The 13,604-nt window shown below is 44.9% G+C and overlaps 1 long non-coding RNA gene across 2 annotated transcripts in view; it reads right to left on the bottom strand.

Moving 5' to 3' along the window:
- LOC130361280 (uncharacterized) overlaps positions 1-10,999 on the bottom strand; it is a 483,683-nt gene extending 472,684 nt beyond the window's left edge. For both annotated transcript variants that reach the window (XR_008890939.1, XR_008890941.1), the window contains exon 1: positions 10,985-10,999. This is a non-coding gene — a long non-coding RNA (uncharacterized LOC130361280). The remainder of the gene's footprint in view (positions 1-10,984) is intronic.
- Positions 11,000-13,604: the final 2,605 nt, after the last annotated feature.

Raw genomic sequence — 13,604 nt, 5'->3', positions numbered from 1 at the left:
ATCCCTGCTGAAATCCTTCAGCAGGGATCCAGGGCAAACGCCGAGGGGGGCCATGTAGGCCCCCCATGTCGGCGATCGCCGCAAATCGCAAGGGAAATCGCCCTTGCGATCTGCGGCGATACCGGGCTCATCGGGTCTCTGGTACCCGACCGCCCGGTAATTTCGCATGATCCCGGCTGTCACAGACAGCCAGGACCATGCTGAAGTATCGGAGCGAGGTGGCAAGCCTGCCACCTCCTCCTATCCCCTGCGATTCTTCGGTTGGTTAACCGACCAATTGCAGGGGGGGCGGTTACTTCCTCCCGTCCTGCCCGGCCCCTTGAAGTCCGGAGAGGACGGGAGGAAGACCGGAGGACGCGGCGGGGGACGGGAGAGTGCTGGGGACCGGCCCCGGCACTTACCTTGTCCCTGAAGACCCGGATCCCGGCGAGGAAGATGGCGGCGGCGGCGACAGGTGAGTATATCTTCAGCCACGGTCGGGCCCTTTACAGCAATGCACGTTGCCGTAAAGCGACATGCATTGCTGTATTGGGACCCTATATACTACAACTCCCAGCATGCCCAGACAGCCCTTGGCGTCTGGGCATGCTGGGAGTTGCAGTTTTGCAACATCTGGAGGTCCACAGTTTGGAGACCACTGCACCCTTCCAGATGTTGCAAAACTACACATCCTCAGCATGCCCTTACTGTCCAGGCATGCTGGGAGTTGTAGTTCTGTAACATCTGGCCCTTCAGATGTTGCAGAACTACAACTCCCAGCATGCCTGGACAGTTTTGGCATACTGGGAGTTGTAGTTTTGCAACATCTGGAAGGGCACAGATTGGGAACCACTGTATTAGTGGTCTGCAAACTGTAGTCCTCCAGATGTTGCAAACTACAACTCCAAGCATGCTGGGAGTTGTAGTTCGGCAACATCTGGCTCTAAAGATGTTGCCGAACTACTACTTCCAGCATGCCTGAGAATGTTTGGGAGTTGTGGTTTTGCAACAACAGGAGGCACACTGGTTGGGAAACATTGTCTGTTTCCTAACTCAGTGTTTCCCAACCCGTGTGCCTCCAGCTGTTGCAAAACTATAACTACCAGCATGCACTGATAGACTGTGCATGCTGGGAGTTGTAGTTTTGCAACAGCTGGAGGTCCCCCCTTGTGAATGTACAGGGTACATTCACATGGGCAGGGGGCTTACAGTGAGTATCAGGCTGCAAGTTTGCGATGCAGCAAATTTTGCGCGGCAGCTCAAACTCGCAGCGGGAAAATCGCTGTAACCCCCCCTGCCCGTGTGACTGTACCCTAAAAACACTACACTACACTAACACAAAATAAAATAAAAAGTAAAAAACACTACATATACACATACCCCTACACAGCCCCCCTCCCCTCCCCAATAAAAATGAAAAACGTCTGGTACGCCACTGTTTTCAAAATGGAGCCTCCAGCTGTTGCAAAACAACAACTCCCAGTATTGCCGGACAGCCGTTGACTGTCCAAGCATGCTGGGAGTTTTGCAACAGCTGGAGGCACCCTGTTTGGGAATCAATGGCGTAGAATACCCCTATGTCCACCCCAATGCAAATCCCTAATTCAGGCCTCAAATGCGCATGGCGCTCTCACTTCGGAGCCCTGTCGTATTTCAAGGCAACAGTTTAGGGTCACATATGGGGTATCGCCGTACTCGGGAGAAATTGCCTTACAAATTTTGTGGGGCTTTTTCTCCTTTCACCCCTTATGAAAAGGTGAAATTGGGGTCTACACCAGCATGTTAGTGTAAAAAAATAAATTTTTTTACACTAACATGCTGGTGTTGCCCTATACTTTTCATTTTGACAAGAGGTAAAAGGGAAAAAAGCCCCCCAAAATTTGTAATGCAACTTCTCCCGACTACGGAGATACCCCATATGTGGGCGCAAAGTGCTCTGGGGGCGCACAACAAGGCTCAGAAGGGAGAGTGCACCATGTACATTAGAGGTGATTTGCACAGGGGTGGCTGATTGTTACAGCGGTTTTGCCAAACGCAAAAAAAAAAAAAAAAACACATGTGACCCCATTTCGGAAACTACACCCCTCACGGAATGTATGAGGGGTGCAGTGAGAATTTACACCCCACTGGTGTCTGACAGATCTTTGGAACAGTGGGCTGCGCAAATTAAAAATTTTGTACAGCCCACTGTTCCAAAGATCTGACAGACACCAGTGGGGGGTAAATGCTCACTGTACCCCTTGTTACGTTCCTAAAGGGGTCTAGTTTCCAAAATGGTATGCCATGTGGGGGTTATTTTGCTGTTCTGGCACCATTGGGGCTTCCTAAATGTGACAAGCCCCCCGAGCAAAATTTGCTCTCAAAAAGCCAAATATGACTCCTTCTCTTCTGAGCATTGTAGTTCGCCCGTAGTGCGCTTCAGGTCAACTTATGGGGTACCTACATACTCGGAAGAGATGGGGTTACAAATTGTGGGGGGTATTTTCTGCTATTAACCCTTGCAAAAATGTGAAATTTGGGGGGGAAACACACATTTTAGTGAAATTTTTTTTTTTTTACGTATGCAAAAGTCGTGAAACCCCTGTGGGGTATTAAGGCTCACTTTATTCCTTGTTACATTCCTCAAGGGGTCTAGTTTCCAAAATGGTATGGCATGTGGGTATTTTTTGCTGTCCTGGCACCATAGGGGCTTCCTAAATGCGACATGCCCCCGAGCAAAATTTGCTCTCAAAAAGCCAAATATGACTCCTTCTCTTCTGAGCATTGTAGTTCGCCCATAGTGCACTTCATGTCAACTTATGGGGTACCTCCATACTCAGAAGAGATGGGGTTACAAATTTTGGGGGCTATTTTCTGCTATTAACCCTTGCAAAAATGTGAAATTTGGGGAGAAGCACACATTTTATTGACATTTTTTTTAAATTTTTTTACATATGCAAAAGTCGTGAAACACCTGTGGGGTATTAAGGCTCACTTTATTCCTTGTTACGTTCCTCAAGGGGTCTAGTTTCCAAAATGGTATGCCATGTGTTTTTTTTTCCTGTTCTGGCACCATAGGGGCATCCTAAATGCAACATGCCCCCCAAAAACCATTTCAGAAAAACGTACGCTCCAAAATCCCCTTGACGCTCCTTCCCTTCTGAGCCCTCTACTGCGCCCGCCGAACACTTTACATAGACATATGAGGTATGTGCTTAGTCGAGAGAAATTGGGCTACAAATAGAAGTATACATTTTCTCCTTTTACCCCTTGTAAAAATTCAAAAATTGGGTCTACAAGAACATGCGAGTGTAAAAAATGGAAATTGTGAATTTTCTCCTTCACTTTGCTGCTATTCCTGTGAAACACCTAAAGGGTTAAAATGCTGACTGAATGTCATTTTGAATATTTTGGGGGGTGCAGTTTTTATAATGGGGTCATTTGTGGGGTATTTTTAAGATGAAGACCCTTCAAATCCACTTCAAACCTGAACTGGTCCCTGAAAAATTGTGATTTTGGAAATTTTGTGAAAAATTGGAAAATTGCTGCTGAACTTTGAAGCCCTCTGATGTCTTCCAAAAGTAAAAACTCGTCAATTTTATGATGCAAATATAAAGTAGACATATTGTATATGTGAATAAAATAAAATAATATTTGGAATATCCATTTTCATTACAAGCAGAGAGCTTCAAAGTTAGAAAAATTCAAAATTTTCAAATTTTTCATCAAATTTTGGGATTTTTCACCAAGAAAGGATGCAAGTTACCAAAAAATTTTACCATTAAGTTAAAGTAGAATATGTCACGAAAAAACAATCTCGGAATCAGAATGATAACTAAAAGCATTCCAGAGTTATTAATGTTTAAAGTGACAGTGGTCAGATGTGCAAAAAATGGCCGGGTCCTAAGGTGTAAAATGGCTGGGTCCTTAAGGGGTTAATGTTATATATAGATCATAGTCGGCAGACTATATATCAGTTGCTCAGTACCAGCAGCCATAACAACAGATCCCAGGGGGACGCCCTACACCCCCTGAACCAATGACAAGCGCCAAGCGCAGTTTATTTGCCGCTGTTGGTTTTAAACAGTTAGTAGACGGCAATAGGGATTTGTGATAGCCTGGGGGAGTAGGGTATATGGGGGTGTAGCTGTGCGGTGACTATAGGGTGCTTGTTAACTCTTGTTATTTGTGACGCCAGGGTGAGGGCTCCTCAGTAATGCTTGTCCTACCGCCACCCTTCCCAAGAGCGGTAGGGAGGTAAATAATTAGGGAATGTCCCCAACCGGAGAGTTTGCTGAAACAGGTGTAACTTTTACTGAAGATTTTATGCAAGCTTCAAAACCAGGACAGTTGCTATACATGCAAGCTTTCTTTGGAGATTGACAAAGGTTGGGACTTTAGCAATTTAGAGTCTTTAAGGAAATATTCGCTGTTCCACTGGATTTAGGGGATTTAGTTGTGGTACAGCAGTCACGTTAGCTTTAGCGGGGATTAGTCTAGAACTCGCGGTTTAGTTCAGCTGAGGCCGGTAAGTTTTCAGGCTTAGCGTGTCTTTAAAAGTTGCGCAGATCCGTCCTGCTAGTCCGGCATCCACGAGAGCAGCAACCCAAGAGAGCGATAATTGTCTACAGCTCCCTTATATGGGCAGGGGCTGGACTAGAGCTAATTGGTCCAATACTTGTGTCAATCACCATTACAAAGGATTATGGGCAACATGTGACCCAAGGACCTCCAAAGTTCCTCCAACATACCATAGAGGATTTCAACATGGTCACATGACCGAAGGTCCTGCGACGCTAACAAGGTAAGTACTCTATATATTATATTAAATATACAGTATTACTAAATATATACATATATGAACATTATAGAATTAGAGTAGAGGAGAGGTGACTAGGGGCTGTCCCACCTGGGGGACCCTACCTGAGCGTAGTTACTCTGACTTTGGGGACCACCACACTAGGTACGGTATGCAATACGGTACCGGGACACCACGGATTCATTAAGTGAAAATAAAAATTGGCAATGCTCGGAAGCCTCATAAAACAGTGTTTCCTAACCAGGGTGGCTCCAGCTGTTGCAAAACTACAACTCCCAGCCTGCCCGGACAGCCTTCGGCTGTCCGGGCAGGCTGGAAGTTGTAGTTTTGCAACAGCTGGAGGCATCCTGGTTTCGAAACACTGCCATAAACAATGAATAGAGGGCTGGTGGCACTTGTGCACTGCAGCAAGTGTCCCCATTGTCGGACCCCCTACTAATCCAGTGGAATACCCCTTTAACCTGTGTATTTATTGGCACTATGTGCCGAGCTGCAAGGCACATAATATAATTCTGACTCCTCTCTTCATGCTAAGCAGAGCTGTCAGCGCGCTTCTCATGGCAGATACACTTTAATGCACGAAGCGCGACGTACCACCGAGTATTCAATTACCATGGAAACAAACAATATTTCTGCTGTTTCGTTCTTGCACACTTGACTGACTTTGGTCTGCGGCAGAGGTTTACATGCGTTACGGGAATGTTAACATGCTATTAGCTGGTTATGGGAAGACCTTGGGGGGCTACGGCGTGTTTTTAATTTATCGTATTTTTCACAGGTCATAGGTCACAGTGATCTTCAACCAGTGGACCTCCAGATGTTGCAAAACTACAACTCCCAGCATGCCCGGACAGCCGTTGGCTGTCCGGGCATGCCAGGAGTTGTAGTTTTGCAACATCTGGAGGTCCGCAGGTTGAAGACCACTGGATAGGAGGTTATACTCACGTGTCCCTGCTGCTCCGGACCCGTCACCGCTGCCCTGGATGTCGCCCTCCACCGCTGTCGCCGCGTCCCTGGGGTGTCCTCGTCGCTCCGGAACGTCTCTGCTGCCGGGTATCCTCGCTCTCTGTCGCCGCCATCACGTCGCTACGCACGCTGCTCCTATTGGATGACGGAGCGGCGTGCGCGACGACGTGATGACGACGGAGGAGAGCACCGGCCATGCAGGGGATCCCGGCACGGAGCAGACACAGAGGAGGCAGGTAAGGTCCCTCCCGGTGCAGCCGGGTTAGTGTCACTTTCACTTCAGATGCGGCGGTCAGCTTTGATCGTCGTGTCTGAAGGGTTAATACAGGGCATCGGTGATGTCCTGTATTAGCCGCGGGTCCCGGCCGCTGATGGCCGCAGGGACCGCCGCGATAGGTGTGTATTCGCCGTATAAGATGCACCGACTTTCCCCCCCCCCCCCCCCCCCCCCCCCACAGTTTTGGGGAAGAAAAATTGCGTCTTAAATACGGTAATACGAAAAATACGGTATATCATAGCAATTCTATTATTTTAGTACAAAAGAGAAAACCTCACCTCAGCCCCATGTAATGTGACTGGACTGAATATTTACATAGAAGCGCCGCTGTGTTTAGCGACTAAAGAGGGGGAGATGTATCAATTCAAAACCTGTGCAAAGGAAAAGTTGCCCATAGCAACCAATCAGATCGCTTCCTTCATTTTGCAGTGGCCTTGTTAAAAATGAAAGAAGCGATCTGATTGGTTGCTATGGGCAACTGGGCTACTTTGTCTCTGCACAGGATGTGATAAACCTCCCCCTATATTATTGATGGTGCATCCTTAGGATCCTTAGATCAATGGGGGTCCAACCCCAGTCAAATGAACTGCCGTGTCCGGTCTATTAACCCCTTAAGGACCCGGGCTTTTTCCGTTTTTTCATTTTCAATTTTTCCTCCTTAACTTTAAAAAATCAAAACTCTTAAAAATTTTCACCTAAAATTATATATAATGGCTTAATTTTTGTGTCACTAATTCTACTTTGTAATGACATTAGTCATTTTACCCAAAAATCTACGGTGAAACGGGAAAAAAAATCAATGTGCGACAAAATTGATGAAAAAACACTATTTTGTAAGTTTTGGGGGCTTCTTTTTTTACGCAGTACATTTTTTGTCAAAAATGATACCTTATCTTTATTCTGTAGGTCCATACGGTTAAAATGATACCCTACTTGTATAGGTTTGAATTTGTATCACTTCCGAAAAAAAATCATGAATACATGCAGGAAAATTTATACGTTTAAAATGGTCATCTTTTGACCCCTATAACTTTTTTATTTTTCTGTGTTCAGGGCATTATGAGGGCTCATTTTTTGCGCCGTCATCTGAAGTTTTTAGCGGTACCATTTTTGTTCTGATCAGACTTTTTGATCACTTTTTATTCACTTTTTTGTGGTATAAAAAGTGATCAAAAATGCGCTATTTTGGACTTTGGAATTTTTTTGCGCGTACGCCATTGAACGAGCGGTTTAAAAAGCGGTATAATTTTTATAATTCGGACATTTCCGCACGCGGCCATACCACATATGTTTATTTTTATTATTATTTACATAATGTTTTTTTTATTTTTGGAAATGCCGGGTGATTCAAACTTTTATTAGGGGAAGGGATAATTGAAAGGGTTAATGATTTTTTTACACTTTTCTTATGCAATATTATAGCTCCTATAGGGGGGGCTATAACATTGCATTTACTGATCTTTTACACTGATTGATGCATCTCCATAGGAATGGATCAATCAGTGTTTTCGGCGATAACCTCCTATCCAGTGGTCTTCAACCAGTGGACCTCCAGATGCTGCAAAACTACAACTCCCAGCATGCCCAGACAGCCGTTGGCTGTCCGGGCATGCCAGGAGTTGTAGTTTTGCAACATCTGGAGGTCCGCAGGTTGAAGACCACTGGATAGGAGGTTATACTCACATGTCCCCGCTGCTCTGGACCCCTCACCTCTGCCCTGGATGTCGCCCTCCACCGCTGTCGCCGCGTCCCTGGGGTGTCGTTGTCGCTCCGGAACATCTCTGCTGCCGGGTATCCTCGCTCTCTGTCGCCGCCATCACGTCGCTACGCACGCCTCTCCTATTGGATGACGGGGTGGCGTGCGCGACGACGTGATGACGACGAAGGAGAGCACCGGCCATGCAGGGGATCCCGGCACGGAGCAGACACCGAGGAGGCAGGTAAGGTCCCTCCCGGTGCAGCCGGGTTAGTGTCACTTTCACTTCAGATGCGGCGGTCAGCTTTGATCGTCGTGTCTGAAGGGTTAATACAGGGCATCACCGCGATCGGTGATGTCCTGTATTAGCCGCGGGTCCCGGCCGCTGATGGCCGCAGGGACCGCCGCGATAGGTGTGTATTCGCCGTATAAGATGCACCAACTTTCCCCCCCCCCCCCCCAGTTTTGGGGAAGAAAAATTGCGTCTTAAATACGGTAATACGAAAAATACGGTAATATCATAGCAATTCTATTATTTTAGTACAAAAGAGAAAACCTCACCCCAGCCCCATGTAATGTGACTGGACTGAATATTTACATAGAAGCGCCGCTGTGTTTAGCGACTAAAGAGGGGGAGATGTATCAATTCAAAACCTGTGCAAAGGAAAAGTTGCCCATAGCAACCAATCAGATCGCTTCCTTCATTTTGCAGAGGCCTTGTTAAAAATGAAAGAAGCGAGCTGATTGGTTGCTATGGGCAACTGGGCTACTTTGCCTCTGCACAGGATGTGATAAACCTCCCCCTATATTATTGATGGTGCATCCTTAGGATCCTTAGATCAATGGGGGTCCAACCCCAGTCAAATGAACTGCCGTGTCCGGTCTATTAACCCCTTAAGGACCCGGGCTTTTTCCGTTTTTTCATTTTCAATTTTTCCTCCTTAACTTTAAAAAATCAAAACTCTTAAAAATTTTCACCTAAAATTATATATAATGGCTTAATTTTTGCGTCACTAATTCTACTTTGTAATGACATTAGTCATTTTACCCAAAAATCTACGGAGAAACGGGAAAAAAAATCAATGTGCGACAAAATTGATGAAAAAACACTATTTTGTAAGTTTTGGGGGCTTCTTTTTTTACGCAGTACATTTTTTGTCAAAAATGATACCTTATCTTTATTCTGTAGGTCCATACGGTTAAAATGATCCCCTACTTGTATAGGTTTGAATTTGTATCACTGCTGAAAAAAAATCATGAATACATGCAGGAAAATTTATACGTTTAAAATGGTAATCTTTTGACCCCTATAACTTTTTTATTTTTCTGTGTTCAGGACGCTCTGAGGACTCATTTTTTGCGCCATCATCTGAAGTTTTTAGCGGTACCATTTTTGTTCTGATCAGACTTTTTGATCACTTTTATTCACTTTTTTGTGGTATAAAAAGTGATCAAAAATGCTCTATTTTGGACTTTGGAATTTTTTTGCGCGTACGCCATTGAACGAGCGGTATAATAAGCGGTATAATTTTTATAATTCGGACATTTCCGCACGCGGCCATACCACATATGTTTATTTTTATTATTATTTACATAATGTTTTTTTTATTTTTGGAAATGCCGGGTGATTCAAACTTTTATTAGGGGAAGGGATAATTGAAAGGGTTAATGATTTTTTTACACTTTTCTTATACAATATTATAGCTCCTATAGGGGGGGCTATAACATTGCATGTACTGATCTTTTACACTGATTGATCCATCTCCATAGGAATGGATCAATCAGTGTTTTCGGCGATTGAATGCTCAAGCCTGGATCTCAGGCTTGAAGCATTCATTCGGCGATCGGACAGCACAGGAGAAGGTAAGAAGACCTCCTCCTGTGCTACAGCTGTTCGGGATGCTGCGATTATACCGCGGTGATCCCGAACAGCTCCCTGAGCTAGCCGGGCACTTTTACTTTCGTTTTTAGCCGCGCGGCTCAGCTTTGAGCGCGTGGCTAAAGGGTTAATAGCGCGCGGCACAGCGATCAGTGCCGCGCGCTATTAGAGGCGGGTCCCGGCTTCACTATGACGCCGGGCCCGCCGCGATATGATGCGGGGTCACCGTGTGACCCCGCGTTATATCGCAGGACCGGGACTCATGACGTTCGCATACGTCATGGGTTCTTAAGAGGTTAATATGCAAGAAGGCAGCTAAGGCTAAGGGCACAGTGGAAACTAAGCCACACCTCCTTGTCCAGAGGAAAAGTTGCTGAGTTGCCCATAGCAACCAATCAGATCGCTTCTTTCATTTTGCAGAGGCCTTGTTAAAAATGAAAAAAGTGATCTGATTGGTTGCTATGGGCAACTTTTCTTCTGGACAGGTTTTGATAAATCTCCCCCATGGACACAATTTATAAAGGTATGACTGGTATTATTTTATTGCAGTCTATGCAACACTGCCGGCGGTTTACCACCACCATTGGAGGGTGACAAATGTGTTTTAAAGGGGTCAACCATAAATAGAAAACAGCGCCACGCCTGTCCTAAGGTTGTGTGTGGTATTACAACTTAGCTCCATTCATTTACATGAAAACTGAGCTGCAGTACCACATACAACCCGAGGACAGGAGTGGTGCTGTTTCTGGAATAAAGCAGCAATGTTTTTTGTTTAAATCCTGCATGATACCCAAGTAATAATGTTACAGAAAGTAACTTCAGCAGAATAAAGGCTTCTAACTGATCTATCTATATACATATATATGTATATATATATATATATATATATATATATATATATATATATACTGTTTGTATGTATATATATATATATATATATATATATATATATATGTGTGTGTGTGTGTATATACTGTATACCTGTATATATATATTAATTAATTAATTTATTTGTTTATTTTAATTTAATAGAACAAATCAACATAATTGATATGACTTGATCTATCCATATATAGAACACTGATCATATCTTATTTAAATAACTAAAAATTGTAATATCAATAAGACTTAATCTACTAGGATCCATCTTCTGGTGTCCATTTACATCCCGGGATGGGTAATTATAACTATTCTACCCTCATCCATAGCATTACATTGTTGCCTTAGTGTTTGCGGCAGTGTTTCCCAACCAGGGTGCCTCCAGCTGTTGCAAAACTACAACTCCCAGCATTGCCCAGACAGCCTTCGGCTGTCCGGGCAAGCTGGGAGTTGTAGTTTTGCAACAGCTGGAGGCACCCTGGTTGGGAAACACTGGTTTGTCAATCCTACCTTGGAATGGAGTCTCTTGTTTCTCCCCAGACGTCTCCTGTATGGCACATGGATCATCTATGCAGGTGCTCAGGGCTCTAAAAATAGCCGGGTCTCTGTGATCATCAGACAAAATGTCATCTAACCGTTAAAAGAGCATAATAGAACGTACCGGGGTTTTGTTCTGAGCTATTATAGTCCTAGACGCTGTCAAGACTGTCTGCTTCCAAAAAATGATTTGTACTTAAGAGGAATTGTCATCATGGCTGAGGCTTTAGAAAGCTTAGAGGAGCATAAACACTCGAAATATGTGCGGCTTCTGAATGTCATGTGGTAGTGGCGGGGTGATGTTGTTGTCCTAGGGGCAGATGGTATTAACCCCTTGTGTTTGTGACGCCAGGGCGTGGTTTAGCTTTAACCTCCCGAAGGTATACCGCTGGATCCTGGGCTAGGCACGGGGGCAATGAAGACACCGACACCAAGTTACGGACCACGGTAGCTTTACTGAGGGTAGACAGTTATTACTGTCTATGCAGTACAGCCAGGGCCCAAGGAGATGATCAATGAAGCAGAGACCTCGCAGGTTTGCTGGGACTTGTAGTAGACCGGAGAATTTAGTGCAGGCCACGCTGGATAGACAGAAGACTTGACTTGACCGACAGGACTGTGACTTTAGCTTACTTTGCACTTGACTTGTGGCTGCCGGGCTTGACTTGAGACTGCAGGACTTGACTGGTAGCTGCAGGACTTGACTTGTAGCTGCAGGACATGACTTAAGGCCTCCAGTGTTCTGGACACACACACTAAGACGACTTGACTGCACTGGACCTCAGGAACAAGAGTGAGAAGCTAGCTCCAACCAGGGTTTATATGGGGAAGACTAGCAGGGAGCCCATAGGTCACCTTTGGGGTCAGCTGGTCACTAGTACTTCCTGGGTAACAATCACAAGGTACATTTATTAAACACACAATATAATACACAACATATTTACATAAGGGAAACAACTGGAGGGGGCCCTGGGGACACTGTCTGAAGGGGCTGGAAAGGTATGGGGAAACACCATCCAGTACTGGGACACCACAAACTCCCCCTCTTAATTAAATTCGCCCTCGACGCCCAGTCCTGGAGGACAGAAGTGCTCACTGGGGCAAATGACAGTTCCTGGGGCATTTTTGCACAATGTCCTTACCAGGTGTGGAAACAGCAATGAGTCCATACATGTTCTAAACATGGATGGAGATTTTTGACCTTGTAATCTCCTTCTCGACATTCTCCAACAATAATATACATAACAAATTTATGAGACATTTTGGATTGGGCTGCCTTGGCTATTGGGGTCCCTTGGTTTGACACACCTCCCCCCCCCCCCCCCAGAACTCTATACATAGACTCCAAACATCATGTTACATTTACATTTAGTTAACTCTGTCTCTACATGTGTGTTATGAAGCTATCAGGAATACCTTCTGGCCAGTAAAGTATCCTTCACACTGGGACTAGAGATGAGCGAACTTACAGTAAATTCGATTTGTCACGAACTTCTCGGCTCGGCAGTTGATGACTTTTCCTGCATAAATGAGTTCAGCTTTCAGGTGCTCCGGTGGGCTGAAAAGGGTGGATATAGTCCTAGGAAAGAGTCTCCTAGGACTGTATCCACCTTTTCCAGCCCACGGGAGCACATGAAAGCTGAACTCATTTATGCAGGAAAAGTCATCAACTGCCGAGCCGAGAAGTTCGTGACGAATCAAATTTACTGTAAGTTCGCTCATCTCTAACTGGGACAATAGAAAACATCAGAGATACTCATTATAGACATGGGTGGACTGGAAAATATAGAAATATACAAGGTACAGTCCTATCTAATCATTGACGTTGGATTAGACTAAAGTAATAATAGTGTAATGACTACACTGGACTATGTATGGTACTTAACTTTTATTTATGAGTTATTCTTTGTAACTTGCTGGGAGTTGTTCTTGGGTGGCATGAACAAGGACACTGTACACCTTAATCATTTCTGTACAAACACATTATACACATTTTATTACAGTATACCAACATACATTTTTACTTGTGCAAAAATGATAGACAAAATATACAAATTTGATAAAATATGCAGACCTTCCTTGCACTGCTCTACAGTTCAGGTACATTTTGGAAGTCTCAGTAAAGGTTCACGGCTAAAAAGCCGGGCAGGAACACTTACGCTTGTGGTTACAGGTAAACTTCTTGACAAGTTCGTCAGTCACTTTTCTTAAACGTTGCAAAACCAAAAACAACAATGATTTCTGTACTCAGTCAGTCTCATGACTCAACAATAATACTTCTTCAAATACTGTGGCCTGGCAACTTTCCATCCCAACCTCGACGGCCACCTTACATTCTAGGCTGGGACATGTACCTAGTACCACGAGACTGTGCCCCCTCCATGGGGCTGACCTGAGTGTCCCACAACACATGAGACAAATTGGATTTGGTGATGGTCGGGCTCATGGTGACCACCACCTGGAGAGCAGCAGCTTGTGCCACTGGGGGATCATGTGTAGGTGCCTGTTGGGCCAGCCAAACTTCCTCCTCAGCAGGAGTAGGCCAAGGCACTTTAGTTGGTACCCGTTGGTTAGGCCAAACCTCCTCGACCAC

This window comes from Hyla sarda, chromosome 3, assembly GCF_029499605.1.
Source record: "Hyla sarda isolate aHylSar1 chromosome 3, aHylSar1.hap1, whole genome shotgun sequence".
Classification (NCBI taxonomy): Eukaryota; Metazoa; Chordata; class Amphibia; order Anura; family Hylidae; genus Hyla; species Hyla sarda.
This window is presented reverse-complemented; position numbering and strand designations above follow the sequence as displayed.